The sequence below is a fragment of the Protopterus annectens genome, chromosome 2.part0 (genome assembly GCF_019279795.1).
Source record: "Protopterus annectens isolate FY-2018-M chromosome 2.part0, PAN1.0, whole genome shotgun sequence".
Lineage (NCBI taxonomy): Eukaryota > Metazoa > Chordata > Ceratodontiformes > Protopteridae > Protopterus > Protopterus annectens.
The window spans coordinates 799,981,127-799,999,250 of NC_056728.1; the positions used below are offsets into that span (position 1 = coordinate 799,981,127).

Sequence of the window (18,124 nt, forward strand, 5' to 3'; positions counted from 1 at the left end):
ATATACAAATCCAGTTTGATCATTATCAATTGTCTTTGAAAGTAGGATTTTCATTCTGTTAGCTAGGATTGACATTAATATTTTGTAATCATTATTCAATAATGATATAGGTCTGTATGAGGTGCAAAGGTCTGATGGTTTATTATCTTTTAGAATTGGTGTTATGAGAGAATATTTCCATGAGGGTGGTATTTTTGCTTCTGACTGGACTTCTAGCAAAGTTTTATGAAAAAGGGAGATTACTGTTGAAGGGAAGTGTTTGTAAATTTCTGTAATTATACCATCAATCCCCGGAGCTTTGTTAGATTTACTTTCTTTTATCTTGTCAACAATTTCTTTGTAGGATATAAGTTTTTATAGGTCTAGTGTTAAGTTTTCGGGAATTTTTTTTATATTGATAAGGTTTGTATCTAAGTTTATTTGGTTGTTATCTAAATCTTCTTTTTTGAAGTGTTCTATATAATGGAACTGAAATGCTTCAAGGATGTCTCTTATATCTGATATTGTTTTCCCTTTCTTTTCATGTATATACTACTAATGTTATTTGCTTTAGACTGTATTTTAATTCTTGTAGAAAAGTTATGTAGATATGTGGGGGAGGTGGCTAATAAGTTTATTTTTAATTTTTCCAAGGCTAGACATGTTTTGTATGCTAGAATTTCATTATATTTTTTATTTAATTCCTCTATTTCTTTTTCGACTTCTGGACACTTCTGATTTTTTTTTAGATTTTGCTGTCAAGAGTCTGGTTTGCAAGTCTAGTGATTCAGATTCCCACTTTCTAACTTTGTTTTTGTACCAGCTAAGGGTCTTACCAAATAAATATGATTTTAATGAGTCCCAAGACATGACTCTACTGGTTTTTGTTGTATTATTAATTTCAAGAAATAATTGTAGTTCTGGCAACATCCAGGATCTGAATTCTTTAATTTTCATGATATATGATGGAATTCTAGTTGAGAGGATTAAATGTTTAAACTCTATTTGGAGCTTCATTATCAGAGAGTCATGATCTGAGAAGGGGCATGGAACTATTGAGAAGTTGAGGATTTTTGTTTGTAAATCTTGAACTACGAATAATTTGTCTATTCTTGTTTGTGTTCCAAATCTATGGTCTTTATGGGAAAATAATAATGATTTATCATCTTTTACTTTAAAAGTCTATTAAATGAAATGAATCAATCCATCTTTTTAAGGATTTTGAAATAGTTGCTATGCAAAAAGATTTCTTGGTGGTTTCAGAAGCTTCTAAGGTACAATTAAAGTCTCCTCCCAGTATAAGATTTCCTTTATAATTGTTGGAAATAAAATCTAGGTGTTTTTTAACTGTTCCTGCTCTAATTCCTGGGAACCAATATAGATTAGCTAAGGTCCATATTCTGTTATTAAATTTAATTATAACAAATGCTAGTAGACCGTCTTTGTCTTCATATTTATAAATAACTTTTGGAGTGATTATGTTTTTCTTCCAGAGAATTGATACTCCTTTTGTCTTTGTTCTATAGGAGGATTGAGCTAAGACTGTATATTCCTTAGGGTTCCAAATAAAGCTATCATTAGTCTTAAAATGCGTTTCCTGGAGAAATACTTCTTGTGCCTTATTTAAATTTAAATATTTTAGTAAGTTTGATCTTTTATTTGCATTAATTAAGCCATTAGTGTTTAATGATAGGAATGTTAAATCCATTTCAAGTTATTGTTGGAAGGACTTTTTGCTTCTTTTTTTAATTATTTTGATTATAGTAGTTATACCATATTCTCTGATAACATTGAATGTTATTTTTATGTGTGTAAACTTGGGAGTGTAATTTAATGTTCTTTCTTCTTTAAATACGAGTGGGGTAAAGTTCTGGTCAGGCTTTAAAAAAGTACTATAAAACATTAATTCTAAATTATCAAATACAAGTAAATATGAATTTCCCATTAAACATGGAATGAAAGTCATTCCTAATCCAATAGATAAAGATAGATCTATTGGATTATCACTCAAACCTTTAACCAACAATATCATCTGAGCTCCATATGTTAAATTATCATATGGAGAATTTTCTTAAAAGAGATGTGAAATTCTATATTATTCTATTATTGCACTATAGTATTTTATATATCAGGATGGAATGTTAGTAGTGTAAACAATTATTATGTTGACTTAGAAAATATCCAATATTTAGTTACCCTTAAGAGATCTTAAAATGTCAGATATGTCATTTTGGATAAATTAAATGCAACAGAGGAGCATACACTAAATAAGACAACAACAGACAGATTATTACTAAAATAATTTGACTAAATGGACTCTACAGGAGACAATGAGTGATTACTAATGAAATATGAATTTACTGTAGGTGTACTGTCTTCCTTTACTTTCCCACTCTTCAGCTCACCAACTTCAACTTACAGTTATGAAAAGACATGGCTTATCAGTGGTATCCTGACTCTGAGTAGAGGCATCCTATGTTCTAGTGGGCAGTGCTTTTACATATTTATAGATTTACAGAGCAGAGTCTAAAAATGAATTATGATCACCCTGACAATTCCCATTCTGCATAGGGCACCTCCTGCTTCCAGAATGGGTAATCACATCAGGTCTTGAATGAATGTGAAAGTACTTATATGGTAATCAAGACTTACCTTAGGTAAGTATTAATCAATTAGTATTTAGAGCATCTAAGAGAGTTCTCGGGGCAGTTAGAATACTCTTAAGCCTCTCCTCCCTTGACCAAAAACAGAGATTTCCCTTCCCTTTCTTTCCCTTATTTTAAATCAGTACTAATAAAAGAAATTTAGCAAACATAGTTAAACAGAAATAGCATTCAGTAGTCCGTCTTGTACATGACTCGCAATCCATTAAACAAGTCAGTGACTAACATCACTTTAGTAAACATTATAAAGACAAATTAGAAATAATTTCCTAGCTCTTTATAAAGCAAAAAGTTAACAATAAGCTATTTTAACTAAAAGTATAAAGCATTTCAATTTTTCCTTGCATGCAAACATTTCTACTTATATTGTAGAGTCAATAGCTGTCTTTGAAATCTGTACAATACTTCACTTCTTCAAATCATTCCTTTTTTCAATTCAGATTTAGTTTTTTCAAAACGGCAACAATATTTCAAGGGCACAATTAATATTTAGACTGATGTTTCAAATAAATAACTTGTCAGTTGCCATTTGAGTTAGTTTAGAATGTATGGTTAGTGCAAATATAGCATGTTGCAAAAATAATATGTATTTTTCATGTGCAAGTGACATATATAATGTAGCATATATAGAGCAGATAGTTTATGGATTGAGGTTGTTAAAGTAAATTATGCTTATTAATCAGGCATTTTTATTTGAATTCACAAGTAATTTGGGGACATTTCAGTTGAGTTTCCAGGAATGTGTAGTCCAATGTTAGTAAGTGAGTCCACTTTTCCTTATAAACATATGTCACAATTCATTAAACTAAGCAGAGTCTAACATCGGTCTAATAATCATTATAAAGACAAAGAACAGTAATTTCCTAACTCTTCAAACTTTCTGATATCACAAAATGTTGACAGTAAGCTATTTTAACTCAAAGACTAAACATTTCAATACTTCCTTGTGAATACATATTTTTACTTTTACTGTAGTGTCAAGAACTGTCTTTGAAATCTATGGATTACTTCACTTCTTTCAAGTCATTCATTTTACAGTTCAGATTATATTTTTTCAAAATGTCAATAGCATTTCAAGGACACATTTAATATTTAAACTGATATTTTAAATGAATAGCTATCAGTTACCAAGTGAGTTTGTACAGAGTGTGAGGTAACTGCAAAGATAACATGTTGCAAAAAGTAATATGTATCTTTTCATATGCTCTGGAGACTGACAATTTCAAGTAACATATAAAATGTAAATTTTGCAGTGCAGACAGCTTGTGAAATCAGCATGCTAAACTGAGTAATACTTTTTAATCAAACAGCTACATTTAAGTGCACATGTAGTTTGGGAACATTTCAGTTGTGTTTCCAGGAATATGTAATCCTATGAGGATAAATCATAAAATATTTACACATAGTCCTATTATGTATTTATTTTACCTTGCTTAGGTTGTTTTTCATTTTAATAACTAAACAACATTACTTTTTCTTATTATTTGTTATCTGTGAGGCAAAATGCACTTCACAGGTTCGCAGTGTCCTTAGAAACTGTAGCAGTTGTTCACTGTTGCTATGGCAATGCAAATAGAATGTGAAGAAAGCTTCACTTCTCTTAACCAACAGTACATTTTTCCCTCCTTTTTTTTTTTTTTTTTTTTTTTTTTTTTACGTATTTGTTAATACTAAAAGGAAATAAGGTGCTTACAGTTGCGAAATTGGCACATTTAGATTGGGTGTTCAAACTGTAGATTAACAAGCAACAAATTCCTCTTCCTGTTTTGTGTGTAGTACAGATGCATGAATGAAGGAGTGTGGCTGCTATCATATGAAGGAATGTAAAGTATTAACACTAAGGAGTGACCGTTGAGAGAGTTATTAGATAGTAACTGAAGACAGACAGAGAGAAGGTATTATTTCTAAGGTTTTTAGTTCCCATAATGTATTAATCACCCATTAAAGAAAGCATTGCAATGAGAAAGTATGTGCAACTTATGCTTTTGAATTGTAAAGGAGGCAGGCTCCGAGGTTGACACATTAGTTGAGCGGTCATGGTCATTTCTATTTACTGCTCTGTTAATGTTTATGGCTCATTCCCTAGTTGTGTTCATAGATGCATCTTTACAGGAGGAAAGAAGTATGCTCTTTACCAAAAGTAAAAGTAGCACACACTAGCGGGACAGAAACACTTCTGAATGCACTTTGACAGCATTTTTTTTTTTTGTTTTTTTTTTGCCACGAGAAACGAGCATGCATCACTTAGTTTTTAAATTACAGTAATGGCTCTGATAATAGTACAGATACAGCTGCGCAAGGGACCAGAATACAATGTTTTTTAAAATAAAAGTAAAGGCAACACATATTTGTGGGACACGCACACACAATGTGATGCATTTTGACTACAGTTGTTGATAGAATAAATGACCGTGAAGCAGCCAGTGTTCAGTTGACAAATCTGGTTGCGATAATACGTAAGTACCGAAAATAATTCAAAGGACATATGTACATGAATGGAACATTTCAGAGTTAATCATGAACATGTCCCCAATCCCAATAAGCATAACAGTGACTATCATTAATCTAATAAATATTGTAATAACAATTAATTAAGTTCACTATTCCAATTAGTCTACCTTAAAGCTAGATTATTTTAGACTATTATTTATCTATGTAGAGATAGTGAGTTATTAAATATATACAGACTATATTAGCATAGTAAATAGGAGAGAATTTAGAAAGGGAGACAAGATGCAGTTAAAATAAATAATTAGAAAAGAGAGAAGAGAGAAAGAAAAGAGAAAATACACATATACTATGTATGTTGATTTACAGTGTAAATATTTTATGTGCTATATAACCCTCCTTATGAGAAAGAAAAGTACCCTGTTTTACATACTTGAGGCAATGTGAAAACTCTCATGTCATCTATTTTCAAAAAATATAGATAAAGATTCCAGTAGTTAGTTACCTTTGTTTTAAAATTCCAAGCAGTAAAATTGGTCCTTTAAAGTAATGTTAAAACAATTCATATCATAGTAGATGCTTTGAGAGATTTGGCTGTAACAGTATCAGTCTTTTGCTTCTTCTTTTTGACATCTGTCCAGACATTTGTTTCTTTTGTTCTCTTGAGAGAAGGTGACATCCAATCCATATCTTCTGGTAAAGTAATCACATTATTAGTTTTAATAAATGAAGAGGCTTGCTCTAAGTCAATAAAAGTCCTCATCTTGTTGGCATGCAGTATTCTTATCTTAGCTGGATATGCAAGTTGTGCCTTGATGTTATTTTGTTTCAGAAACTTTATCATTGGCCACACATTCTTCCTTTGTTCCATTATTCTAGATGAATAGTCATTATCAAATCTTATCAGGCTCTGTTTATATTTTAGACGTGCCTTCCTGCAAGCAGATCTTAAAATCAGTTCCTTGTCCAAGTATTAAATAAATTTGATAATTATTGACCTAGGAGGAGAGTTTGAGTTAGTGGCAGGTTTCCCAAGACCTCTGTTTGCCCTTTCAATGCCAAAGGAAAGTCCTTCTTTTAAATTTAAAAAGTCAGGGATCCAGCTTGATAAAAATGAAAAAAAAAATATCCTCACCTTCTGTGTTTTCAGCTACTCTGAAAATCCTGATGTTACTTCTCCTCTCCCTATTTTCCAAGTCATCTGCTTTATTAACCAATCAAGTGTTTTGTTTAAGAAGTAGCTCTTTCTGTGTTTCCTCTTCCTTAAGTCTGCTTTCTAAGTCATTTAAAGAAACCTCTATTCCTCTTATCCTTGTCTGGTGTTGTTGTAGCATTTCCTTGATGGTGTCAGCCTGTTTTTGACTGCTTGTTTTAAGATTTTCCAGGTTCTCTTTAAAATCATCCATCTTGAAAGACAACTCCTACAGGGTAAATGCCATCTGTTGTAGTTTCTTCCTTAAGGCAGCATCCTGGTGAGAATTCTTTGAGTTGCTCATTTTAACAAGTGAATATATCTCCAAGCTTTTTGACAGGAACTTATTTGTAAAACTTCAACAAAGTTTCTAATTATTTAAATTATTCCTTTATCTGCAAAATTTTATACTTTGAAGAAAATAAAAAATATTTTTTCCTGTCTTATTTAACTAGTTATATGGAGCTCTAAAGTACTGCTGCTTTCAGTTAGCCATTCAGGCTCTACCCCTCAATCTACAAACTCTTGACCCTACACAGTTTGGCTTTGTCCAGGGGAGATCCTGCCTGCTGAACATGGTTGACTTCTTCGAGGCAGTCACCAAGACTGTGGCTGCAGGTAAGGTAGTGCATACAGCCTACCTCAACCTGGCCAGGTGCTTTGATACCATTCCCCACTCAGGTATCATTGATAAACTCACCAAACTAGGCATCAATCCTTACATCACAAGGTGGGTTGCAAATTGGCTCACAGACAGGATCCACAGAGTCAAAGTTGTGGATTCCAAGTCAGACTATTGATCAGTCACAAGTGGAGTCCCAGACGGCTCGGTCCTGGGCCCTCATCTACTTCTCAGAAGTCCAGGTCAACACAGAAGGACTCTGGATGACCAAGTTCACTGATGACTGCAAGCTAGGAGTCATTATCAACTCCCCAAGTGATGCAGACATCCTGCAAAAGGGCTTCTCTGAGACCAATGACTGGTGTTGGAACCATGATGTTGGAACCATGGCCTGAAGCTTAACACCAAAAAATGTATTATCATCCCCTTTGGAAAAAAACTCAGTTCCCACAAATTACCTCATTGATGGGAGCCCAATGAGCACTGAACACTGAAGGGGCAGCCAGGTCGACAACCACCTCACCTCTGACCACCACATTGCCACTGTGGTCAGAAAGTCCTTATATTTGGCAAATCTTATAAACAAAGGTTGTGCATCCAGAAAGAAAGAGGTCATCATTCCTCTCTACTCATGCCTCGTTAGACCAATCATCGAGTATAATACCCAGTTTGGCATGTAACTGACCAGACACCTACAACAGCTGGAGAGGCCACAAAAGTACCTCACTAAAAGGATCCTAGGCCTTAAACACATCTCCTACATGGACAGACTCAAGAAACTTCAGCTGTTTTCAGTCTCTTATTGTCTACTTAGAGGTGATCTTTACTTGACTTACAAAGCCATGTCTCACCCAGCCCTACTTGAAATGCTACACCTAAAGAAATCTCAATTCCCCCATGCCACATGCTCCAGAGATCACAACCTCACTACAACAATCAACAGAACATGCTGGAGGGATAGGTTCATCTCCCAAAGACTGGCCATACTCTGGAATATGCTTCACATTCATGTCAAGCAGAGCACCTCGCTGGCCCTCTCCAAGAGAAATCTTGACAAGTGGAAGGGTAACAGAAAGTTCACTCCAGGGATCATTCCAGTTGCCCTACTGGATATGGGCACTGTGAACTAACATCGGTGCCTTGGCAATTTTTTTGAGCTAGGCTTGTAAAGGCTCCAGGGCCATTAACCTAGTACACACCTATGAACCTATGAATCTATGAGCAAAATAGAAGTGCAGCAATGGCTGTGGAGATAGGGGACAGTGAATTGCAAGAAATGTTTATAAAACTAATGTTGCAGCAAGTCAAAGTTTTTGTTACTGATTAATATTTTACCTTTTTGACCAGATGTATATACCAAAAAATAAAAAATAAAAAAGCTTTGAATAAAATATCACTGTGATACTGAGTGTGCATTATCAATTATAGGTTCATAAGTTCATAGGTGTTTACTAATTTAATGACCACAAGGGCCTTTTTAAGTCTAGCCATGCATCCTAAATCTCTAACATGTTCTGATACCCTTGATATGTGTAAGTATGGCCCTGAAAGATGAACCATTTACAGGTTACCTGTGTCCATTAGAGACATAGGTGCCAAACTAGGGATGAATTTCCAGTTATCTATCCACTTGTCCAAGTTGCACTAGAATTGGGTTAAGGAATAACTCTGCTTCACATGCATGGGGAGCCTGTTCCATAGACAGGGTAGTCTCTGGGATACATACGTATGTCTCCAGCAGGTCCTATTTATATAACAGGCAAGGTTTAAGTCTTTAGAATGGGTAATTCTGGTGCTGTTTGTTTTGTGGATATGCAGAAGGTCCATCAGAGTGGGGTCTGACAATGCCCTGTATGCCAGGCATAGATCTACCATCAAAAGTCTTTATGAGACAGAATACAGTGATAGAGTTTTGAGGTACTCTGCATAACACAATTTACTTACACTCTGTATTCTTTTAGTGAGGAACCTCTGTGCACAATCCAGTTGTTGGATATGCTTGGTTAGGTATATACCAAAGGGGGCATTGTACTCAATGATAGGTCTAATGAATGCCTAATACAGTGGAACAATGACTTCCTTGGACTTAGATGCCATACCTTTGTTTATAAGTTGCAGAACATAGAATGATTTCCTCAACACTGTAGGCACATGATGGTCAAAGGCTAGATTACTTTCAATGTGTGTCCCTAAGTCCCTGACTGCTGCGTCAGCTCTAAGGGGTGTGTTTTCAATATAATAGTTACCATGGATGGATGACTTCCCAAAGGATACCATTATGCATTTCTCAGCATTTAGTTTTAGTCCATGGCTCTGACACCAGTTGTTTGTCTGTGTCAGCCCCTCTCGTGTAACATTTGTGTCAGTGTGAGATTCAATGACAGCTCCTAATTTGCAATCATCTGCAAATTTAGTCAGCCAGAGACCACTGACATCGGCCTTGACTTCTGAGAAGTAAATGTCTAAAAGGAGCTGTCCAAGGACTTTAAGCAGTAATTAACCATATATATTTGTTAACCTGTCAGGCTGCAAAATTAATGGCAAAGAAGCTGTTGCTTATGTCCCCTTTGTGATTGTTTCATACTCTCAGAATTGTAGATATTAGTACTTAGACAGAGAGGGGATGAGCTAAGACTTGAAACTATGACAAATCCAAATAGGTAATTCTCCAGTGAAGTGAACCAGAAATAAAATAATAGAGCAGATTTATTAGTAATGTGAATTTCTTGTCACTTCTAGACTTAAATTGACAGTGATGGATTTCCTGCTAATTTCTGTTTTTTTTTTTTTTTTTTTCAGGCTCTTCAATTACAACAATAGGTAAGTTAAGTTTGTTTCTGCTGCTTTCTCTCTTTTCTGTATAAAAGTATACCATTGTTTCAAAAATCTACAAAGCTTTCAATACCTATCCTGTCAACCAGTTTATGTAATGTATTAATTTGTTTGTATTCCCTAAGTACAAAATTGTGTGCTTTCCATTGGCCTGTAATGTTTTCTGTGACTCCTGTAGCTATTTTAAACCTGATTCCATCTTTAGTGTGCATCAAGTTTTACTGCAGATGAATACATTTAGAATTACAAAGCAGATGTCTGTTATTATTTTGCAGGGTTTCCAGATTGGGATGAATTGTTTATTTCTCAGCCATAGTGTGCACCATAAAGAAAATTATGCCAAAGACTCATATGTTTATATGGTCATTAAGTTTATATGTACATTATGTTTTTCATTTATTCTTTCTACATGAACACAGCATTAATATTATAAAGTCTTCCTGCGACATTTCAAATGTACTAGAGTCAGCGTTGCAACTTAAATATAGCTTAAAAAGTCATAAAAAGATGTAGAGTATATTAAAGAACAAATACCAGCATTAGAAGAAAGAAGGCTAAAATATGTTTTGGGTACAACTTGTGTTCCTTAATTAGATTAATTAGGTAACAAAAGTACTACATGATTATGTGAAAACATTTGGGATCTCTACAGAATAAATCGGTAATGCACGATTTAAAACCAAGTCGGCATGTAGAAAGGTGATGATTATTTTGAAATGGTATAGTAGGAGTGAATGAACTGTAAAGTCCTTAAGTGAAAATAAATTAACAAGGACTAACAAGAAGGCAGAAAGCTGACACATATGGGGGAAGGAGACAGAGACATCTGCATGAAAATAGATCAAGCATACATCCACACTCTCTGTGTGAGTGTTTTCAGACATGTCATTCTAACAAAATGTAGCAGGAACACATGCTAGGATAGATGAGGCTGTGCGCTGAGGCTTCATGATTCTAATCACCATGTCTCAGCGGGATGTAATAGAGGTGAAGCAGTAGCAAACATTGTTCTAGAATATTATGAAGTCTTTAATACAGTACAGCACATATTATTTCATGGAAAAAAGTAAATAAACCATGATTTTAGATCATTAGTTTTTGTTATAGAACTGAAGTTCAGCCTTATAAAGCTTCATTCCCTCATCAAAATGTTGTACAGAAGTGTTTACTTGCTACCCATTACAGGAAATATACATAGGTAAGGACTGTTCCTTATTTTATCTGTCCATACATATGTCAAATTACATTGTATGCTATACATACCTCTCAACCACTTAGTGCAAAAAATCTGGAGAAAGCCTGACAGAATGGGAGGAGAAAGGCCCAAAAATAAGAACAGATTTTAAATATTGCTCTTATAAAGTTTCTAGAATAACAGGCTTTGTCTTAACATAGATTTTTCTGGAGGATATGAAATCTGAAACACAAATGTATATTGTTATTTAGTGATTTCAGTCCTTGGATCATCCCAGTGATTTGTCAGAAAATCACAAATTTTATGAGAGACTAAAAATATGAGACAGAATTCTGGGCTTTCTGTGAAAATCTGGACAGTTGAGACGTACAATGCTATATTAGAAGCATTGCAAAACATGTATTTCATATAATGCTGCAAGATTAAGTTACTAGAAATTAAACATCTCACATAGAATGCTGCTCACTGATTCCTGATCATTTAAATATTAAACAGATTAACTAAGAAGTTTTTAAGGTTGTAAAAAAAAATTACCAGTATATGTAACAAATATCACTTCACCTTACTAATCCAAAATTAATTCAAATATTACACCATACATGACATTTTATTAAATGGATACAACCATACAGGACCAGTAGCTAATGCACAGATTAATTTGCATGAGGAGATATATTCATAAACCAATTCTACTAATGAGTGAAGCTAACACAAACATTGGCTTCATCACCCCTTCCTTATGGGCTGTTTGTCAGGTATAGTTGCACAGAGGTGGGATTATAGGATAATGACTTCAGACTTCTGGAAGATTTACAGATGTGGGTATATTCTGTGGATTATTGGTCTTCTCTATTTACACTGATCGACAGACTTATTCCTAAGAGCAAACATCTGGTCAAAACAAACATTGTTTCATGTCCTCAATTGTTATGAACTCAGGTTTAATCCCACCCATTTAATTCACAGTCCTACATTTATAAAAAAAAAATGTGATTCAGCTGAGATTAAATCTGCTTTCATCTTACTTATGAATAGCCATCCTTGCCTAGCAAAATTTCCTGAGTCCCCCAGTGGCATAGAAGACTTAACTTTTCCTACCTCTATGGCTGGTCATCACTACTATCATTCTTTTTTTAAGACTCTTGTCCATTTTTTGGGTTCATGCCCCCCCCCCCAACATGACAAACATTGCTAAAATAAGAACTACTCCTGCTGTTGTACTGCCAAATGTTAATGGAAATCTCTCATTTTTATGCAACTAAAAATGCAATGCAGAAGTGTTTTAAAGGAAATAGCAAAAGCCATATCTATTATCCATGTACTTCATTTTTTTATCAGAAGTAATTAGAATCAGTTATATTTCTTTGTGTACAAATGGCAGACTTAAAGAAACTATTACTTACATCCATCACCATATCTATAACCAGTGGACTCCTTACTAATTAGTAATGCAAAATGGTGTCAGTTGGAAAGCTACTCCTCACTTTTTTTCAGCTTTCACAGCTGAATATTTTTCCTGTGGAAGGGCAATGCACATGGTGCAGCCAAACACTATCCCTCCTGTGCACCTGTGTATGACAGCCTCCTAAGAATTGTGCAGTTTTACACCTCTCTTTTATTCCAAGAATTGCACACATGGGTGAATATTGTCCTATCTCAAAGTACATTCCTTTACTGGCATGTAAAAAGCTGCACAGATACTGTCCCCTGTAGGAACAAGTGCAGGGCAAACCACAGAAACACACCGACATGGTAATATCAACAAGTTTGATAATAAAAGTAAAATAATTTTGACCAAAAGTAAGCAGAATAATTCCAAAATGTAAGAGCTCTTACCAAAAACTCAGGAGCTTAATAAAATCCACCAGAGCCAAGTTTGAGGCAAAAATAGCTTCCCAAGCCAAAGACAAACACAAGGCAATTTTTAGTTATGTTCTTAATCTCAAGAGCACAATGCAGCAGTGTATTATGAATAATGCTACTTACACTGAGGCTAAAGATATAGTTAACCAACTCCCCCTCCATCTGACCCTCAAGATATACCTGAAACTGGCTCACCTCCAGCTATCACAACAACCCAGTTCTAAAAGTGCTACACAACCAAGTTCAAAAAGTGCTATCAAAAGCTAGAAATACTGCATTAATGGGCCCTGACAATATCCCTGGATGCATCTCAAATGTCATGAGGCACAGTTTAGCCACAGCACTAACAACACTGTTCACTTTCAGCCTCCAAACACGTTTTGTGCCAAGAGAATGGACAACAGCTACAGTCATTCTCTTTTTTTTGTTGTAAAGTTTGTTTACTCAGGGATTCTATTATATAGGCTTATTTTTAAAAGTTACCATTATCCTTACATTGGATTGGAAGAGGCTTTGTGATGCATCTACAAATAAGAGAGTGCAATTCAGAGGCATCTGCAACTGATCTGTGCTTTAAAAAGTTTAGATTGCATTTGCCTTCTGCTCTTTACAGTTTTTGCACTTGTTTTATATCAATTTAAGTCATTTTTGCATTGTATAACTGTTGTAGGCTACACACTAAAGTGCGCTAGCCTGTTTATAGCATTTACAGTGTTTTCTGTGTGTTTTTCTGCTGTTTCCTGAAAAAAAAAATACTCTGTTTTCCCACCTTTGCTGAACTAGATTAGTCCAGATTTCAGGCTTTGCTGAAGTCTGGACTGTGGTATAGTTTCCTATGTTGCCCATATCCTTACTTGGATAGGAGGAAGCTTCTCTGTTCACCAGTGAGTGTGGAGAGCTTTGAGCAGCCTAACTGTCCCTGGAGAAGTGGTCTCAGCCCTGAAACTAGTAGCTTATTGGCCGTTTTGGGTCAATTCTTATCTCTTTCAGTTTCCCTGCTTTAAAACCCACATTTGCGCGGTTTTGCACCAGTATACAACTCCGCACAGCTCCTCGTGGTGTCCTGCAGAGTGATACAGGCAACAGAGAGACCCAAGAGAGACTTTTCCAGATTTAAGTATTTTTTCTCTGTTTTTTTTTTTGCTTCGACTGCCTTTTCCCGCCTAAAAAGTGGATTTCTAACTGATCTGTGCTTTAAAAAGTTTAAATTGCATTTGCCTTCTACTTTTTACAGTTTTTGCACTTGTTTTATATCAATTTAAGTTGTTTTTGTATTGTATAACTGTTGTAGGCTACACACTAAAGTGCGCTAGCCTGTTTATAGCATTTACAGTGTTTTCTGTGTGTTTTTCTGCTGTTTCCTGAAAAAAGCAAAAAAAAAAAAAAAAAAAAAAAAACTATTCTCTTTTCCCACCTTTGCTCAACTAGATTAGTCCAGATTTCAGGCTTTGCTGAATTCTGGACTGTGGTATAGTTTCCTGTGTTGCCCATATCCTTACTTGGATAGGAGGAACCTTCTCTGTTCACCAGTGAGAGTGGGGAGCTTTGAGCAGCCTATCTGTCCCTGGAGGAGTGGTCTCAGCCCTGAAACTAGTAGCTTATTGGCCGTTTTGGGTCAATTCTTATTTCTTTCAGTCTCCCTGCTTTAAAACCCGCATTTGCGCAGTTTTGCACCAGTATACAATTCTGCACAGCTCCTTGTGGTGTCCTGTAGAGTGATACAGGCAACAGAGAGACCCAAGAGAGACTTTTCCAGATTTAAGCATTTTTTTCTCTGTTTTTTGCTCCGACTGCCTTTTCCCGCCTAAAAAGTAGATTTCTAACTGATCTGTGCTTTAAAAAGTTTAAATTGCATTTGCCTTCTGCTTTTTACAGTTTTTGCTCTTGTTTTATATCAATTTAAGTTGTTTTGTATTGTATAACTGTTGTAGGCTACACACTAAAGTGCTCTAGCCTGTTTATAGCATTTACAGTGTTTTCTGTGTGTTTTTCTGCTGTTTCCTGAAAAAAAAAAAATTCTCTTTTCCCGCCTTTGCTGAACTAGATTAGTCCAGATTTTAAGTTTTGCTGAATTCCGGACTGTGGTATAGTTTCCTGTGTTGCCCACATCTTTACTTGGATAGGAGGAAGCTTCTCTGTTCACCAGTGAGAGTGGGGAGCTTTGAACAGCCTATCTGTCCCTGGAGGAGTGGTCTCAGCCCTGAAACTAGTAGCTTATTGGCCGCTCTGGGTCAATTCCTATCTCTTTCAGTTTCCCTGCTTTAGAACCCGCATTTGCACGGTTTTGCATGGTTTTGCGCATAGTGCAGCATCGGGCAGCACAGCTTAAACGGGTTTAAACTATTCCCGGCTCCACAAAGTCTGCTCTTCACTTTTTCCCTTAGAACTGTTCTAAATCTCAAAGTAAGCACTCTATTTTCATTCTAAAGCCCTGCAGTTGCTCGTATAAGTAATCTTATAAGTAAGCAGTAATAAACTAAAGCACTACACCCTCTTATACTCCCTTTAAGTACTTGGCTCCCTATTTGATCAGTCAAAAAGTAGTTCCTTATACTATTCTGGCATGTCCAAAAGTCAGTTTCGGGTTTACTCTCCAGTCCAGCTGGTGAATCTGGGAATCTTGAGGCAATGTTACAACTGCCTTATGTACACAGATCACCCTCTCCTCCTCCCAACAGGCTCAAATATATGTGAGAGATGCAACTGTATAGCCAAACTGGAGGCTGAGCTCTCTCAACCCAGTACTGGTGCAGTCAGTCAGGAGGAGAAGGTAACCACACACACCACAAATCCAGTCTCACATAGACCTATCGCAACAGAAAACCAAACACATAAATACACAAAAACATACTCGGAGGCTCTAAATAAAAATCCGCCCAAGCAGCAGAGACCTCCAATGCAGACATCCAAGCAACTGCTACCCCACAACAATACCCACGTATCACATAGTTCACAAAGTCAGTGTGCCACACAGTCACAGCCCTTAAGGCTAAACAATACACCTAATACACTTGTAATAGGTGACTCTATTGCCAGACACACTGATGTTCCACTCACCAGGCTGAACAAAGAGAAGGTCACTGTAAGCTGCCTGTCAAATGCCAGGATCCGCCACATAACACAAGCACTCAGGTCACTCCAAAGCAAGTACAAATATGACTCCGTCATTGTCCATGCTGGTGTGAATGACCTGAGACGTACCTCCCTGGACTACATGAAAAGAGACACAGAGGAGCTCTCTGATCATGTAGCCCAGGCCGGTATGACCCTGACCTTGAGTAGCATCTTAACCTCACCAAGAATGATGCCACAGTATAAAGACAAAATGATCAATTTTAACAATTGGCTAAAGTATTGGTGTCATTCAAGGGGGATCCAGTGTCTGTCAGCCTGGGATGACATGATCGACAAGCCACGTTGCTTCGCTAGGGACGGCTTGCACCTGTCACCCCTGGGCTTTCGAATACTGGCTAAGGCTCTTGCCACCCCCATAGTGCCTTTTTTAGGCAAGGCTCAAAAGACAAACCCACCTCCGTAGACAATACAAAGAAAAAGAAACTAAGGGTAATGCTGCTCAAATCCAGAAGTCTAAACCTCAAGATGCATGCACTCGAGGCTCTCCTCAGTATGGAGAATATCGATATCTGTGCAGTAACAGAAACCTGATTCAAGGCTCCCGAGAGCACTCCAGCACTACCAGGTTATACCTCATACCATACTTTTCCGCCACAAAACTCGGACCGAACCACAAATGGAGGGGGAGTATCTATATTCATCAAAGATACCCACACCTCCAGGTTAGTGGCACTGCACGAAGCATCCAAGACCATCCATGTGCAACTAACAGTGGGCAAAACTGCCTTTCAGTTTGTAGCCTGCTACAGACCACCCTCCCAAACTCAAGAACCCCACTCGGCTTTCCTGAGAACACTGGAGAATATGAAGGTCTCTCCAAACACCATTATATTGGGTGACTTCAACTATCCAAACATAGACTGGGAGCACTACTCAAGCCCCAACACCCTTGCCCAATGGTTCCTAGAATTTATAAACTCAAATGCTATGGAACAACTAGTCACCACTCCCATAAGAGGGGAAAACATATTGGACCTGATCATCACCAACATGGGGACTCTATGTTCCATACCAGAGGTATACCCCTCATTGTTAAGATCTGACCATAAATTAATCTCACTGGACATCCATATCCCATCCCCACCCCCAGCCAAGGAAACCATGGTGAAGAACTTCTCAAAAGCAAACTTCACACTTCTCAAAACCGAGGTGGAATCCTTCAAAGCTCCCGGGCCAGTGGAAAATATGGCCCAAACCGCAGAATCCTTTACAAACGCATTCTATGGACACCTACAGGAATACATGGATCGTGCTATCCCAAATAAAACCAAGACTCACTCCTCCAAAGGCAGGCGACCTGTCTGGTGGACCCCAGCCATAAATAAGCTATACAACAGAAGGAGGAAGCTACTACATGATAGAGCAAAATCCCAAAAAGGGAAGGCATCTCTGATTAGTACTAGCAAGAAACTACGATCCCTCATAAAATCATCTAAGGCCAGCTTCGAAAGAAAAATTGCACAAGATGCTAAAGATAATCACAAGGCCTTCTTTAGTTATGTCAGGAACCTGGATGGCAACTCCCAAATATGCTCTAAGTTAGTTCAAAATGACAAAAAATACACTGAACCCACAGACATTGCCAACATCCTGGCAGACAGGTTCAGTGCAAACTTCTCCCCCCCTTCCCCCCCAAAAGAGCAAATGTCTATCCCAACAGAGTGTAGCCTCCCTGACATCACAGATGCACAGGTGAGAGCTGCCTTCTCCAATGCAAAAAACACAGCATCAATGGGACCGGACGGTGTCCCGGGCTGCATCTTACATGAACTCCGAGAAGAACTAAACCCTCACATAAAGTCACTGTTCAGTCTCAGCCTTACTACAGGATATGTACCCAAGGAATGGCATACAGCAACAGTGTTCCCACTCCACAAAGGTGGTGCCACAACGGACCCCAGAAACTATCGCCCTATAAGCCTAACTAGCCTGGTCTGCAAAGCTATGGAGCGTATCATCATGAAAGTCATAAACAAAGACATTGGGAACCACCAAACACTGGATCCTTCCCAATTTGGCTTTGTTAAGGGCAGATCTTGCCTCTTGAACCTGGTCGACTTCTTTGAAACAGTCACCAAGGCCATAGATGAAGGGATGGTAGTCCACACAGCCTACTTGGACCTCGCAAAAGCCTTCGACACAATACCCCACTCGGGCATCATAAATAAGATAACCAGCTTAAATATCAACCCCTA

General features: G+C 37.0%; 1 protein-coding gene across 1 annotated transcript in view; it reads left to right on the forward strand.

Moving 5' to 3' along the window:
• The window catches only part of PTPRD (protein tyrosine phosphatase receptor type D), a 6,523,893-nt gene that overhangs the window by 451,489 nt on the left and 6,054,280 nt on the right, over positions 1-18,124 (forward strand). The window contains exon 3 of the mRNA XM_044061085.1: positions 9,704-9,724. The gene's annotated coding sequence lies outside the window, so the exon portion shown is untranslated. The remainder of the gene's footprint in view (positions 1-9,703; positions 9,725-18,124) is intronic.